Source organism: Caretta caretta, chromosome 4 (genome assembly GCF_965140235.1).
Source record: "Caretta caretta isolate rCarCar2 chromosome 4, rCarCar1.hap1, whole genome shotgun sequence".
NCBI lineage: Eukaryota > Metazoa > Chordata > Testudines > Cheloniidae > Caretta > Caretta caretta.
The window spans coordinates 46,501,918-46,511,789 of NC_134209.1; the positions used below are offsets into that span (position 1 = coordinate 46,501,918).

General features: G+C 38.4%; 1 pseudogene; it reads right to left on the reverse strand.

The window, feature by feature from the left end:
- Positions 1-2,514: 2,514 nt before the first annotated feature.
- Positions 2,515-4,332, reverse strand: LOC125635455 (SCAN domain-containing protein 3-like; annotated as a pseudogene).
- Between the last annotated feature and the right edge of the window lie 5,540 nt (positions 4,333-9,872).

Consider the following 9,872-nt stretch of genomic DNA (forward strand, 5'->3'; position numbering starts at 1 on the left):
TTTTCCTCAATGGTTCAGCAAGGGCAACCACCCTCAAGCTCCCAACACCCCAGCTGTTGCCTTTCTTGCATGGAGGCCATGTCTCACTTCCTTCTGACAGAGATATTTCCACTGCCTTCACTGTGATAGTCTCAGCAGAGACAGACTGCCCAACCACTCCTGCTTGCTTTCTCTTCAAAGCCTGATTATCAACCATTATAAATTACACATAGTTCTTTCTATTCTATTCTTAATAGAAAAAGACTTCAGAGAAAACATTAAAACCAATACAGGTTATTGGTGCTGATATCATAAGCAGAGATCATCCCAACTCCAACAGGGGGTCTAGTGGGAGAAGCTCTGCAGCACTCCACCCAAGGGATTTCCTTTGTGGTCACAAGTTGATCACAGATTCAGCGCAGAATAAATATGCTCATAACCTGTTTAATCCATCCTTTATGCAGGTCAGGGATCTCTGCTCTAGAGTTACCAGGAGTGGGTAATTAGAAGACAATGGGTTTTCCTCCCCAGGGCATAGCTTCAAAAGTGTGGATTCAAAGTGGGGCATTTGTACTCCCCTTACCTGCCCCTCTACTTCCTCGGAAATCCACTTCACAGGTATTGTTCCAAAAAGCTTGTAGAAGTTCCTAATACCAAGTGAAAGACAAAACTTTTGTCATTCAGAGGTGTTAACTCCCCCGAAAGACAAAAAGTTTTGTGGCTGACAAGTGCCAGCGTGAACAACGCTTTGTTGGCAGGAACACTCTCCTGCTGACAAAGCTAATGCAGCTCATTGGGGGTGGAAGTTTTTTTATCAGCAGGAGAGCTCTCTCATGTCACTAAAAGCTGTGTAGTGTAGACATAACCTTTGTCAGTTTCCTAGCGAAGGTACATACATGCAATTCCAAAATAACACATACACAATTGCATTTTTAATATAATGGACCCCAAAGGTATTAAAAGTAATTCACTAAGCTTTAATTTAATTCAGTAAAGTTCATTCATGATATTGTCAGTCTGTCATAGTTCATATTTTATTTTAACTAGAATTCCAGGAATCAGCCCCCAACATTACTGGAGGATACAGCACAAAATGCAGAAACACAACATACAAAAAAACTACATTAATATAATGTTAAGATTGCTAAAATCAAGAACTCAACAGTTAAGGAATGTCAGAATTAAAGTGGTCAATGAAACTTTAGTTTCCATTTCCCCTCCCCCGAGCACATATATTATGTAACAGTTCTTTTACATGATCACACACAATTTTTTTCCACAGGACCTGTGGCTGAGAAAATCTCTACCTTCCTGATAGTCCAAAGTGACACTGGAGCTGCAGAATACACAATATTGCACAAATATTTCCCCTATCCATCTCCATTTATTAATCAGGTGGTCTTTGCATCTCAGTCTTAATGCATCAAAGGCAGCTGAGATACAGTTATATATTGAACCTGGGTGGTGGTGGTGAGGTCAGAATGGTTGGAAATGTAACTATCAGAAATTTTAATAAATTGCTGACCCTTCGCTGAAAAACCTGATTTAAATTGGAAAGAAAAACCCACTTACCTACTACAGTAGACTCTTGTCAGTTTTTCCTTCTAATAATTCTATATGTGGTATAAATAAATGTGTGCCATGCTCTGGAGTGAAGAAAAAGTCATAGATTATATTCATTTTGAGACATTCCATTTTCAGTGTACAGTGACATAGGTGAAGTCTTTTCATGATTATTACGATTATTTTCTTCTCTCTGTCATTGATAATAAGCCTTTGTAAGTCTCAAAGTAAATCCATAACTTTATATTTAAATATTTTTTCTCCAGCACCAGCATACGCTGGTTTATTATAGGCTTTCTCACTAGTGAGGGATTGATTGCATGGGTTTCTTATTGTAGGTTTGCTCATGACTTCTGGGCTGCTAGCAATGTTTATTTTCAGAAACACACTGAAGTGTTTGTTCTTGAAAAAAATATAGGAAAAATTACATATACTTTGCAAACAAATATAAAGAAAAGGACTTGGTCTACATTTGAGGCCCAGCACTCTCTAGTGACCGTTAAAAGATCTCTGCTCATAATCATCTCATTTAGCACCAATTTAGCAGTAGGGAAACATGAACTATAGACACTAAAACCCATACTGTAAGACTCCTTGTTATAGGTCTACTTCTTATAAAGAGTTGCTTTATCTAATGGCTCCAGACTGCATAGACCTCTAATATTTTCTACAGATGGGCCTACACAATTCAGAAAAGTATGATTCAAGTATCTCTAGGTCATTGGGTCCCAAACTTTTCGGCATGCCCCCTCTTTAATTTTCGAGAAACCCTCACACCCCCCACCTCTCCTTTACCATCATCCAACTCCCCTTTTAACAAATTCAATTCATAATTTAAAATTAAAAATAAACATAAAAACTTGGTATAACATTTTTTATTTAAAATTAAAAATAAGCACAAATAGTTTTTCTTGGCACAAAAATGTAATAAAAATGTAATTTAAAATAAGAAATAGAATAAACAAAACAAATTTAATGTGAAGGTTGATGCTGCATTTTCTTCATGAGTTGGGAAATCTTAGGTTTGAAAGATGAGAGTGTGCAATGCAAATCGTTTTCGACATCCAGTCGATTCCTTTGTTTTGTTTTTATTATGACTAAACAAAAAGCTTTTTTCACAGAGGTACGTCGATGAAAATGGAAGAATAATATGTAGCATTTCTTCTCCACCTTTCGGGTAAATTGGGAAATATTTTATCCAAAATTGCTCTGGCTTAAGTTTTCAAAAATATGTTTTGCACTTGAATCGTATTTCATTTCGAGTGCTTGTTCTTGCAATACTTTTGGCAATGAATCGACATCAACACTGAATGGATTACGTGCTAATTTATGAACGGGGTTGCCAGAAAAGTTGTCTGGAAAATAGTGGATGAATTCGTCAGCAAGGCAGTTCAGATGAAACACAATTTTGTTCTTCGCATCCTCTTTACAAAGTTATTGGAAACCTTCATTTTCAGCGAGTGATGAAAATGTTGGAAAAGACAAAAAGGTAGGCATCTGAGCTTGCAATCGACTTTTCCAAAGCTTGATTTTTTCTGTAAACGCTTTGATGGCATCATGGTGCACTATAATGTTTGCAGTGTTGTTTCCTTGCAGCTTAAATTGAGATTGTTCAAAGATTCAAAAATGTCCACAAGGTATGGCAGTGAAAGTTGAAACGTTTGGTCCATAAATGCACGATATAAAACTCTTCTTTTTTCTCTTGTTGGAGGAAAATTTCCACTTTGTCTTTCAGTTCGAATAATCTCGAAAGCATGTTCCCTTTGGAAAGCCATCGTACCTCCGTGTGAAACAAAAGAAATTTTATGAGCCACTCCCAAATCCATGCAAAGAGTTGCAAAAAGTCTCGTATTTAAAATGCTCTTCTTCACAAAATTGACAACTTTGATGGCAAAATTCAATGAGTCACGTAGGTTCTCTGGAAGGGTTTTAGCAGCCTTGCTAAAACAAAACACACAACGCTTGTCTGTGTATGACGCAGTGAGTTGTGGTTATGGCTGGATTTTTTTCTGTCACCAATGTCACAAATCCAGAGCGAGAGCCAAGCATCTCTGGAGTACCGTCTGTGCATACACCAACCAGTTTTTCCCATGAAAGTCCATTTTCTTCAAAAAAGTCAGAAATCGTTTTTATAATATCAGAAGCCTTTGATGTGGTCATCAATTCCTTCGAAAAAAGCAGTTCTTTCACAGTTCCATCATTAATGAATCTAACGTAGACAAGCAACTGACAGCATTGTGCTACGTCAGTGGTATCGCTGCACTGAATTGTGAAAAAAGGAGAAGATTTCCCTGCCTCCACAACTTGAAGTTTTGGATCTTTTGCCATGTCATCAATGCAACATTTCACGGAATTGTTGGAAAGTGAAATTTCCGATATTTTTTTCTTGCTTTCGGCACTAAGCACAATATCAGCTGCTTTCAACAAGCAAGGCTTCACAAGAATTTCTCCTATTATATGCGCTTTCTTGACTTTAGTGATGAGCAATGACAGTTCGTTCATAAGATGCTTCTACCGCTTTAGCGGATGCTTGATGAAAAGCTCCAATAGTGTCCAGCTTCATGCATTTAAAATTTTGAAGTTTAGCAGCAAAAAAATCTTTTGGTTTGTCTTTCAAAGCGCTGTGATTCTTTGTCAAGTGTCTCTCAAGACGACTAGGTCTCAAGGCATCATTGCTGAGAATGCATGGTATACTATGCATTGAGGATGATCGATCCTGTTTTTTTCCATCATGGTGAAACCATATTTAATGTAGTTTTCATTGTACTATCTTTTCTTAATCGCGGCCATAATATGCTAATAAAAAAATCTATAAAAATATTTTTCCTGATTCGTGAATAATAATGGACGCAAGATAATTTGAGTTATCGTGAATGGTTATTTACTACTACTACTATGTATGGACGCGTGCTGCCCTATATATACACCCCACCACCAGTCCGGCAAGTAGCTGATCTTGCATGGTGAGTGGTGGAGGTAACCACTCCCACGATAGAACAGTCTCAAACACTCTTGCGAGTGAGCTAGGAAGTTTTTAAAAATTCCATAGCTTTCTACATCCTTCTTCGGCTTCCCCACCAACTGAAAAGGCACTCTTACACGTCGAAAGACAAAAAAAATAAAAAAAATCGCATTTCGTGGTATGAAATTTGAAAACATTGCAGTTATATACTTTTATTTATAGTTGTATTTTTATTATTGTACTTTGTACCTTTATACTTGTCTACTTATATTCATAACCAAAAACGAGAAGATTGTTAATACTTCATTGTAGTTAAATAATATAGGCCTGTAATTGGACAATTTTATGAATAGTTATGTATACAGAATATGTATAACTTATTGTCTGTTGGTCTAGTAAATAAATAATGAAAAATAAAAAAAAATTATGCTGATAAAGTTTTTTTTCGTTATGAAAATTTCACAGCCTCGTGCCCCCCTTGGAATTTCTTCACACCCCCCAGTTTGGGAACTGATGCTCTAGGTACTGAATACCTACTTAATCTACAGTATCTGTCAAAGGTAATAATAGGCAAACCTCAAAATATTTGAAAGTTCTACTTGGATAAGCTGAGAAAATTGAGTGATCTATAGGATGTTTGCACTTCTCAGTGGTTACTCTTCACCCACAATCTTTGCCAGCGTGACACTTCCTTATTCCTCTGAACTGAACCAGATTCTCCTCTTTTCCACCAATGTTTCTAACCCTTCCCCAACCTCATTCTCTCTCACTCAAGCTCCTATTCAAACTCATAGGCCCCCTATGTTTAATTATAATTTTGTTGTGGAGTCCAAAGCTGGCCTCCATGCTTTCTTTTGCAGAATTGATTTGCTCAAGCCTATCTAAATTGCTGGTGTGTCTACTGGTTAGAACAGCAGAGGGGGAGTTGGGAGATCAGGGCTCTACTTCACTCATGACTCTGGGAAAATCACAATTGTTGTGTCTCATTTTCCACATATATCAAATGGGGAAAAGCCCTGGAAAGTATTCAAGGAATTATTACGGTTAGTTGTGGGCAGGGTAGATATTTTACTATTTGTGCAACACTTACACATACTCCACAAAGAAAAAAACAACAGATTACATAGTTCACCTACAATAACCTTCCCAAATTGGCACTTGAGGAACTAACACAGGAAGAGGCCTATAAAGCACAGATGGGAGAACACCTAATATAAAATAAACCTTGACTAAAACATGATAAAAGTAGAGGAAACAGGATTTTTAACAAATCCTTTAATTTTATAGGCTTGGATTTGGTTTCTTCTCTCTGTTTGGCTTGGTAAAATAAGCTAGAAATGGGTTCCTTTCTCAAAGCTCCTGCTAACTTGTTATTGGGAAGAGGGTAGGAGATCAAGGGCAAAGTAAGGGGGAGAGGGGGAAGGGCAAAGAGCAGCACACAACAAAATCTTTAAAGAACTCCAATAAAATGTCCTTTTAAATTTATTGGTTTCCATGGTGGGTTTGTTTGTTTGTTTGTTTGTTTTTTTAAAGTGTGCCAAGCTTTGGTGGCCTATAGTAATACATGTTTTGCACACAGTCAAAAGGACTGAAGTACATTTGTACATTTAGCAGAAGACACAAATTTAATTTCTGATTTGATTATGGTTTTGCACCTCTTGCTTCTTTTCTAATTTTGTTTATTGAACACTGAGAGTGTGCTTTGTACTGAACAAAACACAGAAAACCTGGTCCTTGACAGCAAGGAGCTTATAGTTTAAAGGCCCAATCCTATAGTCATCCTAAATTTTGTTGTAAATACACAACCGCACTGGCAGTCAAGAGGATGATTCACATGCATAAAGTTACTCACTATATAAGTGTTTGCAGGATTAGGGCCTGCTTCCATTGAAGTCAAAGGCAGTTTTGCCATTGACTTCAGTGAGTGTAGGCTTAGGGCACAAAAGCTGTCTTGCAAAATACACTGCTGTTCTTCCCTCTGCCCCCTGTATGAATCTAGCTTAAATATTCTGGTAAATAAAAGAGCACAGTAGTGTTTTTAAAACATTTCCTCTCTTTTCCATATGTGCCTTGGGTAGATAAGGAGTTTTATATCAGTTACAATTTGTTGTAGTGATTCCATAAAGTCACTGCATTTTAAAATTAATAAAGCAATAAAAACCCATTTTTTTTTTCTGAAAGTTCTGTAATGTTTATGGCTAGTCTGTTTTTTAACTAATCTACCTAGTCTTCTGGAAACACAAATGTAGATTTTACCTCAAAATCTATAGCATTGACAAATCTACTGTTATTATTTCCAGAATTCACTTATTTTTACAAAACTCTCTCTGTGTGTCTGACTTAGAACTAAGAAAATAAGAATGGCCATAATGGGTCAGACCAAAGGGCCTTCTAGCCCCATAACCTGTCTTCTGACACTGGCCAGTGCCAGAAGCTACTGCTATGGCTCTCATCACCATAGTACTTGTATTTATCCACACAACACCCCCCTGAAGCAGGAAAGTGCTATTATCCCCATTTTACAGATGGGAAACTGAGGCACAGACAACTAAGTGACTTGCTTAAGGTCACAGAGGAAGTCTGTGGCAGAGCATAGAACTGAATCCAGGTCTCTCCAGTCTCAGTTAATACCCTAAACACTAGACCATCCTTACTTTTCCATTCGTTTTATGCAGAAGGAGGAAAGATTGCACCATATTTATTTGTAGCTCTCAAATGTCCATGTTTGGAATGATGGTCTCCTCAGCATGGCAACTAGGTCTCAATGCTTACAGCTCCTTGTGGAACTTATCTATTATTATTCCCATGCAATTCTAGGGTAGGATCTAATAGAAAAAACGTTGATCTTTCATTTAAAATTGTATTTTTTTTTAATCACTGGCTTTTAAATGTTTCAACAATCCACAAAATATAGCTTTCATCCTTTTACTATAGTTAATAAAAACTGTAAAGTAGTTCAGCTGCATCTTGAACTTTCTTGTCAAATATGATCTTGTGCCCAGGATAGGAACTTTTAAAAGCCATTAATTTGACTTAATGAGATCCCTACTGAGGAATAAACCTATGAGCACCCAATTTACTGTTTAAAGAAAAAGGGGCTTTTTTTTTTTTTTTTTGCTACAACTAAAACCAATTCAAAACTTTCTATTTCCTTTGGCAGGCCAGAGTATCTACTCTTTCATCAGATTTTCTTTCTTGACCTTCTTCCAACACTCTTCCCCCACCACCTCATGAAACTCTTTCATGTCTCAGAGCTGTACCACACTGTAGGCGGTATAATTCACACTACTACTAAATTAGTTCAGCATGGTGAATGTTATGGCAATGTCTTCTTAACGATTAAGGAGGATTAGCCACTCTCTGTACAATGCTGCCAAAAAGATTCTAACAGGGCATGATTACAAATTGTGATGTCTGTATGTTCATTTTAATCTTAAATGGCTTTTTTAGAGTAACTGTGATTTACATTAGACACACATTCTCCCTCTCTCCTTCTGCCCATACCTCTACCCCATCCCCCCAAAATGTTGTATGGACAATAATGCTTATAATATTAATGTGGCAAGAAAAATCCAAAAGGAGATGCACAAATAGCAAGACATCAACATTTCTTCAGTGCCTATATGAACATCTTATGGGCAATATCACATTCTGGACTTCACAGGTCAGCTAAACTGCTCATGTTGGCTGCTCTAATTCTGCTTCAGAAAATCCCAGCAACTTGCTGGAAGGTTTTATTACAGGAACTGTGATTTTAACCTTAAATATCACAATATGAATAAAAAGCTGATTCATACAGGATTTACTTTACTTAGGTCCTATTTCAGACTTCCTTATTATTCAGCCATGGTCATGCAGCCTGTGGGCAAAAGGACAACAGTTAACAGTAAAACAACGCTAGACACTCCCCACCCCACATCCCCACCTGCCAGTAAATCCCCAGCCAATTAATTGACCACCATCCTTTTTCCCCATAGCCAGCAATGAGACTCCCTGCTGGCTAAGAAAGACCAAATTGAACAGATGTGTCTTTTTCTGCATCCTGAAGTTGGTTAAACTCTGGCTTTCACAGATCATGAGAGGGAATGAAATCCAAATCTGTGGACCATCCCCTGAGAATGCCTGGCTATCCACAACTGCCAGAAGTTCAGCTCTGAGGAGTGACACAGGAGTCCACTGTCTGAATGGAACTTACCACAAATAGGACGTAGTGGTAGAGAGCATTTCAAAGATAACTTATTTACTGCCAAACCATTTGGGGCTTCATTGGTGACAATTGTCTTGAGTTGCACCCAGGGGTGAATAAGAAGCCACTGGAGAATGTGGAGCACAGGTGTTATCTGCTCACTCTTGCCTGCTACAATTAAAAGGCAGCTAGGTGCACTGGCTAACACCTCCATAAGCTCCTCAGAAAACAGCTCAGCCTGGCAGCATCGAAAGCATGGTTAACTTTTTTGAGGTCCATAAGAGACATGTAAGATCACAGTCACTGAGCCAGCAGGCTGAACGTGATACAAGTCACTTCAAGACACTGTTAGTTACCTTGGAGCACTGATGCAGAGGTAACGTGAGAGTCTGACAGAGCATGCTCAGTCACACTGTTGAAATGAGTTGCCCTCACTCTGCGCCCCACCCCTCCACTGCGCCCCACCCCTCCCCTCCATCCTGTTGGCAGGATGGGTCATCTCTGCACTGATGGATCCCATTAAGATTTAATCATTTTTCCCCACTGATTCACAATGTTCGATATACTTTCTCAACTGAGGGACCAATCACAGTTCCCAGAAGTCCCTCTAGATGCTGCTTCCTACCTACCAGTACTGACTTTTTCTCTTTTGGAATGAGCTTAAGCCAGCTAGCTTTCATCCAAACTCTTCTTTCACCTTGAAACTGGGCAAACAAGTATACTGCAGAGTCTAGGATAGAGATAAAGAAGAGAAGTATAGAACTAGAATTATCAACATAGTGGGGATACCTTAGCCCCAAATGACTCAATCTCTCCCAGTAGACTTATATTGGTAAACTGACCACCATCAACTCTTGGGGCCCCCACCTAGGACAGTCCTGGAAACCATGAACAATTAGTTATTCTCCTTAGGTTTTGACAGGTGGAGAGATTGATAATGATAAAGTCAAATCTTCTTCTTCCTTGTGTTAATCCCATCAAATGGGGTGTGCTCTACAAGTCCTCTCCTGCCAAAGTGCTCTGTTCAATGCCATATCTTCTATCACACGACATGCTAATGTGTCCATTTATTGTATCCCACCATTTCTCCTTGGGTTGGCCTCTCTGTCTTTTTCCTTCATCTTGGTCTACTGGACCATCTACATAGTTGTCAGGACTGCACTTTACATGACCGAACCATCT